Here is a 20790-nt window from a genome sequence, read left to right on the forward strand (position 1 = left end):
ATTCAAAACATACCAGTTAACTGCAAAAATCAGTCAGTACCTTGGAGTAAAGTGAAGCATCTTCTTCCTTTCTGTATCCTTTCTTCTCTACTGTTACAGTGAGCTTCATTTATATTTCTCACCTTTCTCATTTATTACTCTATTTCTAATTCTATACTTTCTAGATTTTTCAATTAATACATTATGCTGGAAGCTCTCCTCTCATTTACCCTGTGAGCTACTCTCTTTCTGTCATTACTGGGTAAGAGTTCTTATTAAAAAATAGTAACGAGTCTCTGGTGGTTGTTGACTTTAATAACATCATTTAACAAAGCATTTTAATAGTATAATGTGTCTGTTGGTGATTTTCTTGCAACTTTGATCTATTTTATCTTCCAGTTTGGTAGCATGGATGGAGACTTAAGAAAGACATGCCACATAAAAATGAAAAGCTGTAAACATCCCAACATATCACACATTGTAACATAAAAACCAGTTCCTAACTGAATTTGAAGACATGCTTGTAGCTCATGCTTGTAATCCTAGATACTCAAGAGGCTGAGAGCTGAGGATGTTGGCTTGAAGCTAGCCCAGGAAGAAAAGTCCATGAGGCTGGATCCCAGTTATCTAGCTAAAAGTTGCAAGTGAACCTGTGGCTGAAGTGGTAAAGTACCAACCTCCAGTACAAAGGTTAAGGGAGAGCTCAAGGCCTTGAGTGGTAGCCTCAAGATTAGTCCCAAAGCATTAATAATTTGAACCATGTGCACATAAAGAATTAATGCACTATGAAATTTTTGTACATGTCTGTCTGTCTATCTATCTATCTATCTATCTATCTATCTATCTATCTATCTATCTACCTATCTATCTATCTATATCATTGTACTGTCTTAATGGTCATGTCAGTACAAATAGTTTTTTTTCAACAAGAAGAGAAATAGTTCAGATTTCTCTCAGCAGATGGAAAGGTGGTGGCAATCTTGGATAATTACAGGAGATATCTGAAAGAAATCTGACATCCAGATGGAAGAGAACAGAATTAAATTAGAACCACAAGAGTCAACATAGATTCAATTACTACAGCAGATGGTTCTGCTTTAATGAAGCTGGGGAAAACTACAGTAATTTGTGGAAATTGAAGCACCACCAATACAAGCCCCTATAAAATAGATATTGATACAATATGAATCTGCCACCTTGGATCACTGTAATTTCAGCTGGAACTCCAGTAGAAGAACCATATATGCCTTTGAAAACTCACATATAATACATAAAGATGTGCATTTCTTCTGGAAAGTTTGCTTGGTTTTATAGTGTTATCTCATTTACCTCCATTATGATAGAAACATTTTTGATGCCTGTATCTTTACCACCTTAGCAGCTCTAAAAATGTATGGTTGCCCAGAATCAGTACAAATAGAGAAACTCCTGTGTTAAACCCTAAAGTAAGACCCTTATATGTCACCCTACACCAGAATTCCAAATGGATCAAAGACCTCAAATTAAAAGCAGACACCCTACAGGACACACTACAGGAAGGAATAAAAGAAATGCTAGGGCTCCTTGGCACAAGCTGAAATTGTTTTAATAAAGACCCAGAAACACAACAATTCAAACAAGATTGCATGAAACTGCATGGCTTCTGCATGTCAAAGGACATAGCTAGCAAGATCCATAGATAGCTCACAGAGGCCAGGGGATGGTGTCTCATGCCTATAATCGTAGCTACTCAGGAGGCTGAGATCTGAGGATCATGGTGCCAGCCCATGATGAAACTCTTATAGCCAACAAATTACCAGAGAACTGGAAGTGACATTGTAGCTCAAGTGGTACAGTGCTAGACTTGAGCTGAATCACTAGGCCCAGAGTTCAAGCCCCAGGACTGACAAAAAAAAGAAAGTCCATAGAATGGGAGATCTTCACTAGCCATACAACAGATAGGGCTCATATCTAAAATATACTTAGAACTCAAAAAATTAAATCCCTGAAAAAATCCTCAAAGAACAACCTTCCCATTAATAAGTGGACTAAGGAGGGATTTCTCTGAAGAGGAAATAAGAATGGCCAATAAACACATGAAGAAATGTTCAACTTTTCTGGCCATGAAAGAAATACAAATCAAAACAACATTAAGATTCCACCTCGCTCCAGGCAAAATGGCTATACTCAAGAAATCAAAATGGAAAGCTACTGCACTATTCGTGGGAGTGTAATCTTGTTCAACCAAGCTGGAAAGCAGTATGGAGGTTTCTCAAAAATTTCACATAGAGCTCATCTATGTCCAGCAATTTGTCCAAATGACCACAAACAAAGCCATACTAAAGCTACCAGTACAACTACATTATCACAGCATTATTCACCATAGCTATTATATGGAACCAACCCAGTGTCCCTTAGTAGATGAATGGATCGAGAAAATGTGGCATCTATATACAATGGAATCCTATGATTCCATCAGACAGAATGATACTGGCCCATTTGTGAGGAAATGGAATCATATGAAGTGAAGTAAGTCAGACTGAAAGAATCATAGTTCCTATGATCTCCCTTATTTGCAATAATTAGAATATGTCTAGGTTAATCTTAGCAGATGAGCAGAATAGCCCAATAGCTCTGTACACTTGACTAAGATGATTTGAAGCAAAATGTACTCCAAGATATGGACATAACAGGTTTTCCTTTGTCACTTTTGTTTTTAATGTACTATGTGATTTTTTGTTTCTTTTTTATGATCCTCCGCCTATAATATATCCTCTGTTATTGTATTTTATTTTAGTGTTGTATATATGTTTATTTGAATTAGGGAAGGGAAGGGGAAGAACAGAATGGTGAAATAAAGGACAAGGGCAAAACCTATGCAACAGTGGTACTCACAAGACAACATGGTTGAAATGATCTGTAAAACTTGGACGAGATTGTGAGGAGGGATAGTAGAAGAAAATTAAAGGGAAGGACAACAAGTTTGACAAGAAATGTACTCATTACCTTACTTACTGAAACCACTCTGTACATCACCTTAACAATAAAAGAGAGACATAAAAAAGAGGAAAAGTGATCTGAATATTAGAACATATCCAGTTACAATTTCCTTTGCTATGTTTTATGCCACTTTGTAAATAATATGACCAGACTGCAGAGAAAGGATATCTGGCAACAGGAACCTTAACAGTGGTAATGGGTGAGGAAGGCAGGCTTTATTGTCGACACAAAGCAGACAGAAATTAACTGACTGTAGTGAAGCTTTAGTCCTGACTGAGCTTAGCTGTTCCAAGACACAAAGACTAAAAAAAAAATGTATGAAGTAATTTAGAGAATGTAATTGATTGACCAGATACCACATTTCCAAGGATTTATAACCCCCCCACACACAAAATAAAACATTTGAAAGAATATAATAATAAACTACCAACTTCCACCTAGAGTCAAACTGTATTTTACAAATCAAGTTGGGTTCAGTATTTATCTGTTTTCTTGAAAGTTAGGCAGTATTTGTTATGGAAATGTGTTAGATAAACATGTAGACTAACAGACATTTGGTACTTTGGTATATTGCCTCCATCACTGTGACAAATACAGTTTTTCACTAAATGAAAAGTATTTTTTCTAGACATGTTGAATACGATCTGTACAACTTGAGGGTGAGTTTGTGGGGGTGGGAAAGAGAGAGAAAAATGAAGGAAGAGCTAAGAAGTTAGACAAGAAATATAATCACTACCTTACTTATGTAACTTTAATCCCGCTGTACATATCTTGAAAATACAATTTATGAAAATATAGCTCCAAATTTCTCCAACGTTGTTTGTATCCCAAAGAGCCAATGTGCCCTTCAAAGTGATATTATTTAACTAATAAGTATGTTTTAAAACAGTTGGACTATCCTATAGAGGCTTTCTTTCTTTGCATTATGAAACTACTTATGAATGTGAAATTAAAAGAGAATGTAACAGGAAAAAAGTGGTTTGTCTACTATGAACTCCTTGAACTCAATGAACAGCTTGAACTCTGTAACTGTTCAAAATAGAAACAACTCCATACTACTCTTGAATCTGTTTTCATTTAGCAGCAGCAATGGATTTGATCAATGGGATGAAAGAGGTTGTTTTCTGTCAAATATGTGCAACAATTTTTTGTAAGAAAGTAATTTTTCACCATGTGAAATGTGCAAATAATTTAATATCATTAGTTGGCTTTGTCTCTCTTCTTAGGGTCTAACTTAGGAAAATCAAGTTACAAAGTCATCATCACATCCTAGATTTATTATAACCGACCTAAAGGTAAAAGGATAGAACTATTATATAAACACTTTGGCTTCATGTATGTATCTTAATAGAGAGGAATTTAAACAAGAATACGGGATAAAATATTCCAAAGCTCTAAGAAACAGTTGCCATTGAGCTCCATTTTTACAGACTGAAGCACAATATCTCTGCATGTTAGCATCCTTGATAATTTTATACACTTTCGTATGGTACAAGAGAAAAATAACCAGAGCTCATAATGTATAGTTCTTACTCTATTTTCACAGCTGGTGAACACTATGCACACTTTTGTTTTAATAAATACACACTGTAATAAACTCCTTGCCCTTAAGTTTATAGTTCATAATTATCTATGATTGATATTTTAAAACTGCACTTTTTTCAATGTACTCATCCACACAACACAATGGTCAGAATAGCTCCTGGACAGCCAAAATTACTTTATTTTATGTTTACATAATGTAGAGTGAGCCTGCACTGAGCCAGATAGGAAGTTGACAGTGGAGAAGCAAATTCCTCTTGAATCCTGGAAGCCATGGAGAACGATGCTTTGGTATGGTCCAAGGAAGACACAGCAATGCTTCCTTTCAGAACACTGTGAAGTCTAAGGATTAGGTTGCCATGGGTTTGGGTGGGAGAAAGAAAATCAGACCAATGTACCAGGTACAAACCATTTCTGCATTCTTCAATTCACAGGGATTTCACTTGAAAAAGCAGAATTCTCCTTTTATTTTCTCATGAGTCTTTGTGAGGAGGAGACACAGGACACACAGGATTTGGTTTGGGAATGGCATAACCAACTGAGCTGGCTGGTGGTGACGAGGAGCAAATTATAATATTTGCTATCCAGTGTTTTGAAATTTAGACTTTTATTTATTGGGGGTAGGAAAGGGACTAAAGGAGAATTCCAATTGAAAGCAATGATGGTGAATTGCTAAAAATTTAGCACCTGACAAGCTTATCTCATAGATTGCCCTTACAGATCCTCATCTACTCATAGAAGTTCCTAGAAAAGATTGCTTCTTCTTTGCCTACATCAGCTGGGACCCATTCTTTCTTGTGTATGTGAGTCTCTTTATCGCATTTGGCTTTTGTTTTTTTATAAAATCATGGCCCTGTACTAATTGTATCAAAAATCCATGCTTTTTTGCTGGTTAACAGGAGACAAGAATGTCACAGACAATTTTTTCAGGCTGGCTTTGAACCATGATTCTCTAATCAAACATATGCATGTGTGGAGCGGGGGGGGGGGGGTGCAAAACACTGCATTAAGGAAAGTTCACCTGGTGGCAACAGACCACCAAAATAAAAACTGAGGACTTTAGAAAGTGAAGACTTGCAGCAGTGATAATAAAAATTAAACAACTGAGATTTGGTCTTTTACTACCTGCAAGAAATCTTTAATCAATAGCTACCAGCTCCTTCTTCCTGATAGTGAATTATGATGGCTTAAATATCAGGCCTGGGGCAAAGAGGGAATACACACACACACACACACACACACACACATCCCAATAAGATACTAGAATTAAAAACATCTCTAAACTTTCCCTTTATAACTTTTTCTTTTTTTAGTCCTGGTGGTTTGTGGCAGGAGGAACATGAAGTTGACAGCAGATCAAATTCTGACAAGGAAAAATAGTTAGGATCAGCACCTTCTTTGACAAGTAGCAAATTCTGGATCTTCCCAACAAACAGCAGAAGGACTGATAAAGGAGAAAAATGACACATTCTATCCTGTCTTGATATTTTAATGTTAACCTCCAGGAACACAACATGATTTTTTCATTTGGTAAAGATAAATTCATTCTAATTTACCAACATATTTTAAACAGGAAATGTGGCTGAGCATATAGAGTCCCTAAACATTAGCAGGGACTAGTAAAGCAACATAGTATCAATCAAATAAGTTTGTGCAAATCTATTGCACTTGCGGAAGCAAAAGTAAAATTCCTTCTTTGTCTCCCACCTCTAGAAAGACAATTTGTCTCACCAGCTGTATAAGATCTTCTTGTCACTCAAACGCAGGAGTTTCTATATATTCCAATATCCATTACTGTGCCTATTACTGTGCCCTTCCAGGAATTACAAGTCACAAGACGGAAACCCCATTCCTATAGCTACATATCCAGGTTTTGAGTCTAGAAATGGATTTCAGATGTGATCTAATCACAGTCAACAAGCTGATCATACAGATTCCCATGGCATGAGTAGGCTCACCATAAAAGAGCAGATAAGGCTCTCTGAGCAGCACAAACACTATGCAAGTGATTGGGCATTACAGAGAGGCAGGTCCTAGGTGACTGAGTACCCATTCATGATGAACAGAAACACCAATCTTATTGTGCATACTGTCTTGGTGAGCAGTTTAAAAACCTGTGATAACAGGATGAAAATTCTTTACATCTTGCTTTCTCTCATCCCCTTTCCTTAGAGTCAGATGTAGCAGCAGTATCAATCAACATACATGGGAGAGCTGGGAGTTGCTGCATTTGATCCAGGATTTTACAAACATAGCATGCAACCTTGACATACCTTGATGTATGTTCTTCATACATCAAAATAAAGGGAAGTTCCAGAAGCTCTTTATACTTTGGCCTTTTGGATTCATCCTTTGTAAGGGAAAATTTGACAAAACTGGTTAAACTTGGGTAGAATTCCCTCTCCTCAAAGTTGCTCAGCTGTGGTGGGTCTACTTTCACGACCTGTGTTAGCTAATCAAACACACTATTCCACTTTGGATAAGGAAATCAGCCTGGGGCCAACTCAAACTATGTGATTCCCAAACTCCAGACATTTCAGTGGATGTCCTAGCCTTGTCCAGATGCATAGGGCCTATTCCTTTAGGTATCACGTATGGCCTACACCCAGCATTTCTTGTCTTGGGGATGGAGTACACAAGCTGTCCATTGATGCCAAACTCACCGAACTTGATATTTCCATTTCTGTCTAGAAGGATATTTGAAAAGTTGATGTTTCTGTGAATAAATTTCAAGTTTCTTATAAGTGGTTTATTGCTCTCACAGTTGCTAAAGTGTTTTGCCTAAAATTTCTTCTGCTATAACATCATCTAATACACTATACACATATTTGTAAAACTTGTCAAATGATGTAGATCAGAGATGCATCTAGATCCTGTCACCCTCTTTGAAGAATACACCGTAAAATTGAACAACGTATGGACATTCACTCATTATTCTGCATTACTACATTCAAATCCATAAGAAGTTGTTTTTGTAACTTTTCATCCATCTTTTAACTGAAATTATTTGCAGTTTGGGGTTTGTGGATCATTTTGTTGACAGAACCATAGACTCATCCTCCAATCTTTCCAAGGTCTTTCAAGTCCTCTGCGGTGAAATCCCTCTGTTGCCCTGGGAAGAGAGATCTTCAGTTTTTCTAAGGATCTCAGTCTCTCACTCTGTAGATTTTGGACTCCTGTCATGTTGGGATTCAGAATAAACCTGGTTGTAGGATTAACCTTCAGATTTGCAAAATTCAGCTTCCATGATTTTCATGGAAGTGCTGAAAGTCAGGTGACCAGGGTCAGGAACACTTTGCGACCCAGGATGCCACTGATGGTCCCACCCCGGAGCCCCAATGCTGCTTGGCCTCCAGTTGCCATTGTTGGGAGTCAGGAACCAAGCAGCACTGTGGTGGCTGACAAATATTCACAAGAATTTTCAGTCGATTCTCATTCAGTTCTGGGATTTGAAGTCAGGGCAGAGGCACTGTCCCTTAACTTTTCTACTTAAGGCCGGCTCTCTTTCATTCAAGCAATAATTCAATTTCCATCTTTTTAGTTGATAATGGGAGTCTGCCTGGGGTAGATTTGAAGCTGGATCTGAGTATCTCAGCCTTGTATGTAGCTAAGGCTGCAGGCATGAGACACTGGAGCTCAGCTAATGTTTTCTCATCCTCACATTCTTTCTCAGGGTATACATAGACATTTTTTCAGGTTTAACATGGCCTTTGAAATGGTGCATTTGGGGATATATTAACTATGTACCTCTTCACAATCTGTTAACTTTCCATACCCTTCTGTTGATGATAAAGAAGACTTTTTCTCCAATGACTTCAAATATGCCAGAAAAAAAATTCTTATCTAAATGTTGACAGTTAAGTCAATGTTATACAGTTCTGTGACATTTTAAATGAACTCAGAAATCACAGGAGAGGAGGATGGTTTGAGGTAGGAGATGGGTATAACTCTGGGGTAGAACCCTTGCCTAGCATGCCTGAGGTTGATGATTCCATCTCCAGGATAGAACCACTCACGGACCAGACACACATGCACATGTGTGCTCATGCTCACACACATACACACATTTCTAGAAAAGACACTCTGATCCAGAGTGGGCAAAAGTACATTGCTGATGGGGCTGATAATCAGCTGGAAAGGACAGAATTCAAAAGACTGGTGCTGGGTTATGTTTATCACCTCATCTCTGCCAATGGTTTATACAGAGGATACAGGAAACTCTCTGCCCTTACGAAAAGACAAGCACCATTCAAGGTCTTGTCAGGAAATACTGGTAACAAGAAGGGGAATTGAGGAGGCTGAGTTATGTTAGTTCTTACAGACATCTTGGTGCGTCTTGCTGTGTGGAGGGAATTGAATTGTAGATGCCTAGGTCAAGGTGAGCTGGGAGACCCCTGCTTCAGAGGATGCAGATATCATAGCCTTGGGAAAGCTTTTCATGGAGAGTCTGAGTCTGCCTTTATTACCTCCCTAAATGCCTTGAAGGATCTGCCTCTCAGTAGCCTTTAAGATTTTCCCTATATGGAAAGGCTAAGGCCTATCTTACATTGATGAAAAAGTTCTGCTGGTACCTAAGCTTGTACCTAAGTGTGTCAAAATATCGTCTGCTTTTGTTGAGACTGAGTGTCTCTACTCCATCATATGGCTTTTGTCTGTACAAACTTTGAGTATGCTCTATTTGGGGCTATAGATCTTTGAGACAGGAGTTCATCTGCAAATGCTGGCCTCCAATAAAGACTCCCAATTAGACCTCTCAAAATGTGTCTTCTCTATTTTCTCCTGACTAGATTTCCAACTGGATTTTTCTTATAACAAAGGTGACTATACCCTTGTGTATATTAGACCCACAAGCCCAGAAAGAGGACGGTGGACAACAGTGACCCATTTCAAGTCCTCTTGTTGCTATGGAAAACCAAGTGGAGGTGGGTGACAGTGGCTCAAGCCTCTATTCCAAGTTAGTTAGGAAACTGAGATTTAAGGATCCTGGTTCAAAGCCAGACCAGGCTTGCGATTCCTATCTTAATCAGCAGAAGACAGGCAGAAGAGGAGCTGTGGGTCAAATGGCAGAGTCTAATATTTGAGCAAAATAATTTAAATGAGAAAGCAGATTTTCTTCTAAGTAAATCTGTGTTGGCATAGAATCTTCTTCTAATGACTTTTCTAGCTTTTCTGGATTCCCACAAAATTTTGAGTGAAGAGCCATTTGATAAACTTCAAACCTAAGATGTTAGTGTCACCAGGGATAAAGGTTTCATGTCAGTCATTGATACAAATGCAAAGATCCTGAGAAGGGAGGTTTGCTTGCTTTGCTTTCAGTCTTCTGAAACATGAGAAGACAAGATTTGTTCCTATCTGCTCTATCACCTTCTGCTATGGAATTTTAAAGAAGTCAATGCCTCATACCAGCATGTTGATCTTGGATTTCTTGGAATCAAGAATTATGACACGTTAATTTTTGTTCTTTTCAGATTACTGATCTTGTGTTGTCTGTTGTAGCTACTAAGAAAATGGAACCAAGATATATCACCCTTTCCTGCTTATTTGTAGGCTACATTTCTTAGCTCAGCCCTTCTAGTTTCAAACCTATCACTTCCTTCTCTCTTCCTGAAATCATATTGCCTTCTCTTGGGCTCTAATCACTTGTGTCACCCACTAATAAACACCATTTTGGGGACTCCTGGATGATCCATGAATTTTGTTATAGGAAGGTAACTATCATATAACCTAGAATTAAGACATGGAATTATTGGGGATCATTGTTCAGCTTTCAACAGTCACAAACAAACATACACATAAACTAGTGTGTGTTTTGTACCTTGGAACTTGGTATTCTTTTGCTTTCCTTTGGGTTATTGGGTTATCATTTCCTTCCCATATTCCCCTTCACTTGGCAATCAATCACTTTACTTTTCTTGGATTGTCCTAATTTTGCCTTTATTTCCAAAAGACAGTTTTAAGGATTAAAAAATGTTTGCTTGTGTGACAGTTCTTGACTTTCATCTCTTTGACACCTCTGGTTTCCATGCTTTCTGATGAGAAACTACTTGCTTTGCCATTGACACTTTCTTGTGTGTCAGGAGAGGCTTCTCTCTTTCTGGTTCTTCTCTGCTTTGTACCTAGCCCTTAATAGTTTTACAATAGGTCTCCCTAGGGACCTCTTTAAATGCAACCTCCTTTGATTTTTTTTCTTTGTAAATCCTTTTCCACTAAATTTAGGCAGGGTTCACTCACATGTTTTCCTTTATAGTTTTGTTCCTGCCAGTGTTCTGACAAATTATCTCCAGAGGATGTGATTCTCCCCTCTTGGGTGTGTTTCTCTGAGCCCATTCAAACACAGTAAGTCTTGTGAGGTAGGTGAGTGCTTCAGGGGACATCTTAGAGGTGGGTTGAAATCTGCTAAATTTGAGGGATACAGTGGTACAAGGTACATCCAGTTAGGACTCCAGTCAGGAGAAGACAAAGAAGCCACATGTTTTATCATACATATTTTTTTATTGTAAAAATGCTGTACAGAGGGGTTATAGTAACATGAGTGTGGTAGTGAGTACATTTCATATTGAGCATTGTTTGTTTTTTCCCTACCATCAGTTCCCTCCCCAACTCCACAACTCCTCGTCAACCGCAGAATTGTAAAGTTCTTTTTCAACATAGTATCTTGTACATCTTATTGTTACAATGAGTCAATCTGTATCCTTATTTAAGCATTTTATTATATCATTTACCCTCTCTGAATTATAAAAATGTATATACAAAATACAGGACAATGGAATCAAGTACAGTGAAAACATGGGTTATACCTTAGAGGAAGAACATACAAAAGAAACAAAAAAATCACATCGTGTATTATAAGTACATTAAAAACAATAGGAAGGAAGGAAAAACCACTTGTGTCCTTATCTTAGGGTTCATTTCACTTAACATCATCTTATATTGTCTTATGTATCTAAGTTTTGAACTTTTCTGCTTATCCTCGACATATAGTAGTTACTGCAAATAAGAGAAACAATGGGACCTATGTTTCTTTGGGCCTGGCTTTGTTTATTTAATATAATTTTTTCCAAGACTTTCCATTTCCTCAAAAATGGGCCAGTGTCATTCTTTCTGATGGAGGCAGAGATTCCATTTTATGTGTGTGTGTGTGTGTGTATGTGTGTGTGTGTGTGTGTGTGTGTGTGTGTGTGTAACATTTACTTGATCCATTTGTGTTGGTTCCATATCTTAGCTATGTTAAATAATGCTGCAGTAAACATGGTCATGCTGGTATCTTTGGTATGACCTTTTTTGTGATCATTTGGGTAAATGCCCAAAGTGGGATTGCTGGGTCATAGGGGAGCTCTATGTGGAGTCTTTTGAGGAACCTCCATACTGCTTTCCAAAATGACTGAACAAGTTTACATTCCCACCAAGAGTGCAGTAGGATTCCCTTTGGTCCCCACCCCTTCCAGCATCTGTTGTTACTAGATTTCTTGATTATAGCCAGATTATATATCTGGGGTGAAGTAGAATCTCAATAAGTCTTGATTTGCATTTCTTTTATGTATACAGAAATTGAGTATTTCTTCATGTGTTTATTGGCCATTCTTATTTCCTCTTCAGATAGTCTCTCTTTAAGTCTTTGGCCTACTTGTTGATGAGGTGGTTATTCCTTTGAGGATTTTTTGTCGGGGGATTTAATTTTTTGAGTTCTAAGTATATTTTAGATATGAGACACTTGTCCATTGTATGGCTAGTGGAGATCTTCTCCCAGTCTGTGTGCTTTCTATTGATCTTGCTAGCTATGCCATTTGCCATACAGAAGCTCTCCAGTTTCATGCACTTCCATTTGTCCAAATATTCTTTGATTTGTTGTGTTTCTGGGTCTCTACTAAGAAAATTTTGGCCTGTGTTAAGAAGCCCTGGAGTTCCTCCTATTCTTTCCTATAATGTTTTCAGGGTGTCTGCTTTTATTTTGAGGTCTTTGATCCCTTGGGATTTGGTTCTGGTGCAGAGTGATATATACGGAGCTAACTTTAGTTTTCAACAGGTGTTTAACCAATTTTCTCATCAGCATTTACTTCCATTCTATAATTTAGCTCCCTTGTCAAAGATTAGGTGGCTATAGGTTTGTGGGTTCATTTCTGGGTCTTCAGACCTATTCCATTGGTCCTCAGGTCTGTTGTTGTGCCATTACCAAACTGTTTTTATTACTATGGCTTTGTAGTAGAGTTTGAAATTTAGTATTGATATTCCTCCAGTGCTGTTCTTTCTGCTAAGGACTGTTCTTGCTATTTAGGGGTCTTTAATTGCTCGTTGCCAAACCTGGACTTGGACCTCTGGCTCCCACAGCCACCAATACACATGCTGCTACTCTTTTATGGGCACCATCCCTGGCACAGCCTGTGGCCTCTGGTCACTGCCCCTAAGTCTGCCTGCTGCCTCCCACTGCCTCTTCTGCACACCTACATGGAGGCCACCACCTGCTGTAGCCTGCCACCAAGCTCCACTCGGTCCTCTCAGCACCAGGACTCCCCAGGTCACATATCATGATCCTTCAGCTGCTGTGGACGCTATCTCCACCTGGTCCTGCCAACATCCAGACACTCCAACTGAGAACCTGCCAACACTTTCCTGGCCTCCACAACACAGGCTTCATGGTCCAGCACACTACCAGCTACAGTCCTTGTGAGTAACCCAGTTGGGTCTACTCCCAATTGGCAACTCTCTTTGGGATGCTAACGCCTTCTGAAACAATCCCCCTTCCAAAATGGAGTGATCACATTAGAGGCAACCACAGACCTAAGCTCTGTTCCTAAAGCTCCTATGGCTACCTGGGAAAGCCTGGGACACAGATCCAGGTCTGGGATAGCAGTCTATAAATCTGAAACCCCCAAAGTCCATGTTATTAAGCCTGGGAATGGGATTCTGGTAGCAGTCAACCACCCTTGCCAAAAGGCCATCTGGACCCAAATAAGCCAAAAGAAAGGTGAACTATTGCAAGGCATTCAAGGTTTTTTTTTCAGGAATCAGCTTAGAGGACTACGTGGAGACTCAAGCTCCCTCAAACCACCAAGTTTGTTGTATGTCTGAGCATTTGTTGTTTGTTTTTGTTTCTGTGTGTTACTTTTGTAGATTGTAATTTAGCATTTGCTTTTTCATTTACATATTCTATTTTTCACAATTATTTAGTTTTTTATTCTACTTTTCAATTTCCTAATTTTAATTTTTGTTTCCTCTTGCTCTCCCCTTTTTGTTTCTTTCCACATTATACTACTACTCTGTCAGAGCTACCCTATCTAGTTCTAAGGCTTCCTTCAATAATTTCAGGATTTATCTAAGATTAATAAACTTTGCAATTCTCTTTGAATAAAACTTTTTCTAATCTTAGGAATTCTCACAGATATACTTATATATAACTTCTTTTCTTATCTTCATCTAGATCTCTAAGCTATTCCTTACATAACCTTTCCTCAAATTCTTTTCTACCTCTTACACTCTAAAATAAGGTCTCTATTCTCTTCCTACTACACATAATGCTCCTCTAAGTTGTTCTTACCCCTCTACTATCATTATACCCAATTTTTCTTCTGAACTTAAATTTATATCTCTCCAATCCAAATGCTTCTCTTCCCCATCTCCTCCAGTCCATTGTTTCCATAATGGTTTATATCTGCCCCAACTTACAATTGCTTCCATTTTGACTGAGTACAAGGGGCCCATCTTGTTAACACCAAGGTTCAGATTACTTATCAATCAAACCCAGATCATCTCACAAGTTTCAACTAAATGTACTCTCTATCCCAGAACCACAACATCCATCTCCAAGCAAAGAAAAAAAGAGAGCTAAATAGAGAAATGCCTACCCATAATTCTGAAACCCTAAAATCTATATTTCTTCATGGATCAGTTTGGCTGCAGCCCTGAAGGAATGTTCTATTATTGTAGCAGTATGGTTCTTGTCTCCAAGTGGGTAGAACTAACCACAGAAATACAAGAAACATGGCCAATCAACTAACCCCAACACCAATTCCATGTAACCAAGCTACAGAGCGGTCCCAGAATGTCCTAGAGATAATGATCAAGATATTGTAAAAGCATGCCTGGTAAATCTGCTGAATGAAAAATTGGACAGCCTGCATAGGGCTATAAGAGAATGTGACAAATCCAGCCAGAAACTAATAGATGACTTCATGTCCTCCACAAATAAAAGGATAAACTCAAACAGAAGGAGAAAGAATCCATTAAAAAGATTGAAACCCAAATAAAAGAGTGGAAAGAGAAGTCTGAAAACCAACTCCAGGAGGTAAGGCAATCTATTCAAGACTTAAAAGAAAATCTCAATAAAGAGCTGACCATCCTTAAGAATGACCAGCAAGGCCAGGTGCCAGTGGCTCACACCTGTAATCGTAGCTACTTAGGAGCTGAGATCTGAGGATTGAAGTTCAAAGCCAGGCTTGGTATGATTGTCTGTGACAGTTTTGTCTCCAATAAACCACCAGAAAACCAAAAGTAGCTCTCTGACTCAAGTGGTAGGGTGCTTACCTTGAGCTGAAGAGCTGAGGGACAGCAACCAAGCCCAGAATTCAGGCCCCATGACCAGTAAAAAGAAAACAAAACACAAAAAGTAAGGCCAGAAAGAAGGGAGATAAACAGCAAAGTAAAAGCCTTGAAATTACAATAGGGGAGGCAGAAGAAAGAATCTGAGGCAGAAGACAGTTTAGACGCCATAGAGAAAGAGTACACAGATATTCATAACAAAACCAAGAAGCATGACAGATCACTGCAGGAAATACGGGTTACAGTCAGAAAGCCTAATTTGAGACTAATAGGTATACGGGAAGGCCTGAAGAGGGAAGCCAGTGGATTAGGAAATATATTCAGCAGTTTCCTAGCAGATAATTTCACAAATATACAAAAAGACAGGCCCATCCAGATACAAGAAGCTTTCAGAACCCCAAATAGAGCAGACCAGAATAGATCATCCCACCTCCACGTTGTAGTCCATACAGCATCAATAGCCACTAAGGAAAGAATTCTCAAAGCTGCCAGGGAGAAGAGAATAATCACATATAAAGGTAAACCAATCAGAATTACCTCAGACTTCTCAGTAGTGACCATAAAAGCAAGGATGGGAAAAAACGGTATGCCTTAAAGACAAATAACTACCAAGAATAATCTACTCAGCTAAGCTTTCATTCATAGCAGGACAAATAAAAACCTTCCACAGCAAAGAAAAACTGAAGCAATATATTGCTACCAAACCAGCTCTACAAAAATTCCTCAATGACGTTCTACACATAGAAAACCAACAAGAACAGAATATATACAATGAAATGATTCACAAACAAGAACTACATAAGCAAGCAAGAACAGCCAAGGCACAGTTCCCCCTGAAAATGGATAAAAAGGCAGAGACAGACACCTTTCAGTGTTACCTCTCAATATTAATGGACTTAACTGTCCAATTAAGCCACAAAGGTTGTCTAGTTGGAACAAAAAGCAAGATCCTTCTATCTGCTGTCTTCAGGAGACACACCTTGCCCACAAAAACAATCATATTCTAAAAGTGAAAGGCTGGAACAAAATCTACCAAGCAAATGGCCCCCATAAATGGGTAGGAAGTGCAATCCTATTATCAGATAAAATAGACTTCAAATTAAAATCAATAAGAAGACATAAAGAAGGTCACTACATACTAATTAAGGGATCTCTCCTTAAGGAGCATATTACAATTCTAAATATCTACTCACCAAATAACAGAGCATCCAAATTTATCCTAGACACACTACTTTTCCTCAAATCACACATACATCCAAAAACAATAATTGTTGGGGGCTTAACACACCACTATCCCCGCTGGATAGATCAACCTGGCAAAAACTGAACAGAGAAAGGTTTGATCTTAACAACTGCATAGATCAACTAGACTTAATAGACTTACTGGATATTTCACCCAGCAGAATCTGATTACACCTTATTCCCAGCAGCTCATGGAACAGTCTCCAAAATAGAACACATTCTAGGCCACAAAGCAGATTTGTTCAGATTCAGAAACATTGAAAGTATGCTCTGCATTCTCTCAGACCACTAGGGGATAAAATTAGAATTCAATAGCAAAAGCCATCAAAGGAAATCCTGTAGCACATGGAGGCTGAATAACACATTGTTGAACCACCAGTTGGTTATGGAAGAGATCAGAAAGGAAATTCAAACGTTCATGATATTTAACAACAACAACAAAAAAAAAACAAACACACAAATGATCAGCTCCTCTGGGACACAGCAAAGGCAGTACTCAGAGGCAAGTTTATAGCTCTGAGTTCCTATATTAACAAATTGGAGTGATCCGAAACCAATAATTTAATGAGGCACCTAAATCTCCATTAAAAAGAGCAACAAGCTAAACTTCAATCCAGTAGATGGAAACAAATTATTAAAATTAAATCTGAATTAAACGAATTAGAGTCCAGAAACCTATAGAAAGAATCAACAAAACAAAGAGTTGGTTCTTTGAAAAAAATTAACAAAGTTGACAGACTCTTAGCAAATCTTATCAGAAAAAGAAGAGAACATACACAAACTCAGAGATGAGAATGGAAACATCACTACAGAAAAAACCAAGATCCAGAACATAATAAGAGGATACTTGTCAAACCTTTATGCAAATATTGACATGCCCAAATTAAACCAAGATGATTTAAACCCACTTAACAGACCCATATCAAGCATCAAAATAGAAACCACAATAAGAGATTTACAGCTGAATTCTACAAGCCATTGAAAGCAGAACTCATCAGTGCTTAGGCCCACAGTTCAAGCCCCATGACCACCACCACCAACAACAAAAAAACAGAATTCACACTTATATGCCCCCAACTTGTTAATGAAGCCACATTTTTGAGAGGTCTAATTGGGAGTCTTTATTAGAGTATTGATGGTCTGCAAATGGACTTCTGTCTCAAAAGCTCAAATACAGCACACACAAAACTTGTAAACCCAAAACCGCATGCTTGGGTGGAGGCACTCAAGCCCAGCAAAAGCAGATCATATATGGACATATTCAAGTACAAGCTCAGGTAGCAGCAGAACTTTTCCCTCTAGGGAGATATGCCTCAACATTCCATATAGGGGACATGTTAGAGGCTACTCAGAGGCAGATGTTTAAGCCATTTAGGGAGGTAATGAAGGCAGCCAAAGAACATTCTCTGTGCAAAGCTCTCCTAAGTCTATACATCTGCAGTACTCTGAAGCAGAGTTTTCCTAACTCACATTGAGCTAGGCGTCTGAAACTCAATGAATGGCCTCTCTCATCTAGGCTTTTCATCACTGAGTGGAGAGCTCCCTCCAACCAGCAAGAGGATGGCTGTACAAAGTTACAGACTCAGCCTTCTCACTTCAACAGCAGTTGCTAAAAGAGATCACTATGTACTCTCTTCTCTTTTATGTCTGGCAGCCTGAACCTGGAAGACTGCCCCACCCTGTTTTGCAAGTCTGCCTCAAGGCTAGGAAAAGGAAGACTGGTTTTAGTCAAAATAAAACTGTCATAAAGCTTATTCTTCTTACCAAGATCTAGCTGGATCTCTTGAATAAATAATTACTTTCTTCCGTTGAATTAAAAAAACATATCCATTTCTCAATGATCTACAAAATTTATTCTGATAGTATGGACAGCTTCTTCACTGCTTTATGGTAGAAAAAAAGGATTTGGAAGTCTTAATGTCACTGTTTATTCCCCACGGTGATCTTTAGGTTTTTCTTCCTAAGGAGAATACGGAACTACATCCAGGTCTCAAATCAAAAGTGTCCAAGGAAAGGTCTTGATTTCTCACAATAACCATTTCTATCCCCCAGTTTCTACCTGTGTGCTCTGTGGTTGGTCACTTCAGCTGTCTGAAGTTGTTTTCTCTTCTTTCAGAATGGGACGTTATGGGGATCAACTATTTTATGATGGTTTTCAAGTCATTGTCAACCAGTAACAAATCAGCTTAGGGAAACATGAAGGAATTTATTTTAAATGGGGCTAATTATATTTTGTATTTCATTTTCAAATTTATTTTAAATGATGCTAATTAATGGCTGTATTCAAAGTTTGAAACCACCAAGGATGGTCTACATCTCTTGCTCTTCACAGGAATTAGTTCTATGGAGGTTTAGGCAGTTATGTGAGTGGTGATAGGGTTTAGATCACTCCATAGGAAATTTAAGAGAAGCAGGGGAACATTACAAATGGCTAACAGGAATGCAAAAAAGGGCAAAGCAGTGTGGCCCAGTCCAAAAAGTACTTATGCATATGTGTGCATTTGTGCAGGTAAAATTCTGCAGTGGCTCCTGTCTGTCATTCTGGCTACTCATGAGACTAAGATCTGAGAATCATTGCTCCAAGCCATCCTGGGTACTAACATCCTTGTGATTCTTATCTCCAGTTAACCACCAAAAAGTCAGAAGTAGAACTGAGGCACAACTGGAATACTAGCATTGAGTGAATAGGCTAAGGCACAGAGTCCATCAAAAGGTTAGCACACACACAAAATAAAAGAAATGTGAAAAATGGAAGAGAAGACAACAAGGAAAAAAGGAAGAAGAGTATGAAGTAAAGAAGGAAGACATAAAGAAGGGGAAAAGGAAAGAAAAGAAGGGGAAATAGGATGGAAGGAAGTAGGAAGGAAAAGGTAGGAAGGAAGGAAAGAAGGAAAGGAGGAAGGGGAGGAGAAAATTCTGCTGATGTAATAACTGAATGTAATAACTGAATTATGACTACATATAAAGCAAGCCAAACCAGCCTTAATCCACCTTGATTTTCTGCCTTGACATGGGAAAAAATACACTAAGATCTGAAGATAGTGAGCAGCCCTATAAAGTTTGCATCAGGATCATTAGTTTTGTTCTAGTTCATGGAATCATGATACACATCTGAGCTTCCTTCTGAGGCTCTTTTTGTAGAGGCTGGCAGGCATGTCCCACCAAACAGAATCCTGCCTTCATTTGACATAGTCTTTCCTGGTTTGTCTGGATGATGCTAAGCCACAGCAATGGGATAGAGATAAGAAGAAAAGTTCTAGACATGGTGTTTTTGGAAGTGGTTTTGAAAATTGGAGTGACAGAAATGAGTAGGCACACGTTCCAAGTCGGGAAAGCATAGGGCAAGGAGATGCTTTCAAAGTTCTTCAATACTGTCACACAGTTTATTTGATAAAGGAAACTGAGTTACTATCACAAAGAAGTGAAAAAGAACAAATGGATAGGACATGTATATGTACTATCAATTATGCCTTATTCTACTAATTATCTTCTGCAGGCTGAATGCAGGTGGTGAACAAGAGAGAAAAACACTTGTTCCCCTACAAGTTTCTCATTCCAAGTGAGGGCAGGGGGAAAAGAAAGCAAAAGGAGAACCATATTCTATGTTCATAGACAATATGGTCCTAGAGGAGTGTCAACCATTTAAGGAATATATCACAGAAGGAGATAACTTTAAACAGGGAAAGTAGAAGCAGGCCAAATTGAGGATGGATTTGTGTCAAGGGATAAAGAAGATCTCTGTCTCAAACTAAGTTCTGAAGATAGACAAACTGGCTGCCAAAATAATTAAGACTGAAGTGCAACTGGAAACTTCCCAGAAGTTTTGAAGAGATAAGTAGATAAACAATACCTAGTGGAGCAGGGAGAAGTAACAGAGTTGAGTTGGAGGAAAAATGGAAGCTTGCTCTTGTGGACCAGGCCACCACATGACTGGTTTCAGTGTTCTGAACACTACCATGCCTTTTTTCCTGTGAGTTAGTACATTATGCTGTAATCCAGAGACACTACAGTCACAGCAGAAATTAATAAAAGAAAGAAAAATGTGTGTGAGGGTAAAAGTTGGTAAAAGGAGATGGAGAGAAGTATACCAAAAATGTTAAGGAAGGTTAGAAAGGTAGAAATGAAGGCCATGGGGTGGAAAACAGTATTCTGTTCCTACGGATCAAGTGATGAAGCCTGTTACAGAATAGCCTCTCTTTGAGGATAATTTTAGTGGCAAAAAGCAGCCTATTGCCATCTATCATGGAACATCCTACAATGAATATAACAGAAAGCATGCTGTATATCCAGAGTGGCTGGCTAATGCCAAGGTTCATATGTAAAGCAGTGTCCTCTGGTCTTTGCCTTCTTAGAGTTGTGCCTGAGGTAGAGTTCTATAGCTCCAGAGCAAAAGGTGTCAAAGACACAGGAGGTAGTTGGAGAAATAAATATAAGGTGAGGACCTAAGATAGGAAGACATTGGATATGCAGGTGGCTGGAAAGTTGTGGGCAGATTTGGGGAGAAGAGGAGAGGAG

The 20790-nt window shown here is 38.6% G+C and overlaps 1 pseudogene; it reads right to left on the bottom strand.

Moving 5' to 3' along the window:
- Window positions 1-6692: 6692 nt before the first annotated feature.
- LOC122115529 overlaps window positions 6693-20790 on the bottom strand; it is an 82984-nt pseudogene continuing 68886 nt past the window's right edge.

This window comes from Dipodomys spectabilis, unplaced genomic scaffold (genome assembly GCF_019054845.1).
Source record: "Dipodomys spectabilis isolate Male_0828 unplaced genomic scaffold, ASM1905484v1 ptg000120l, whole genome shotgun sequence".
NCBI lineage: Eukaryota > Metazoa > Chordata > Mammalia > Rodentia > Heteromyidae > Dipodomys > Dipodomys spectabilis.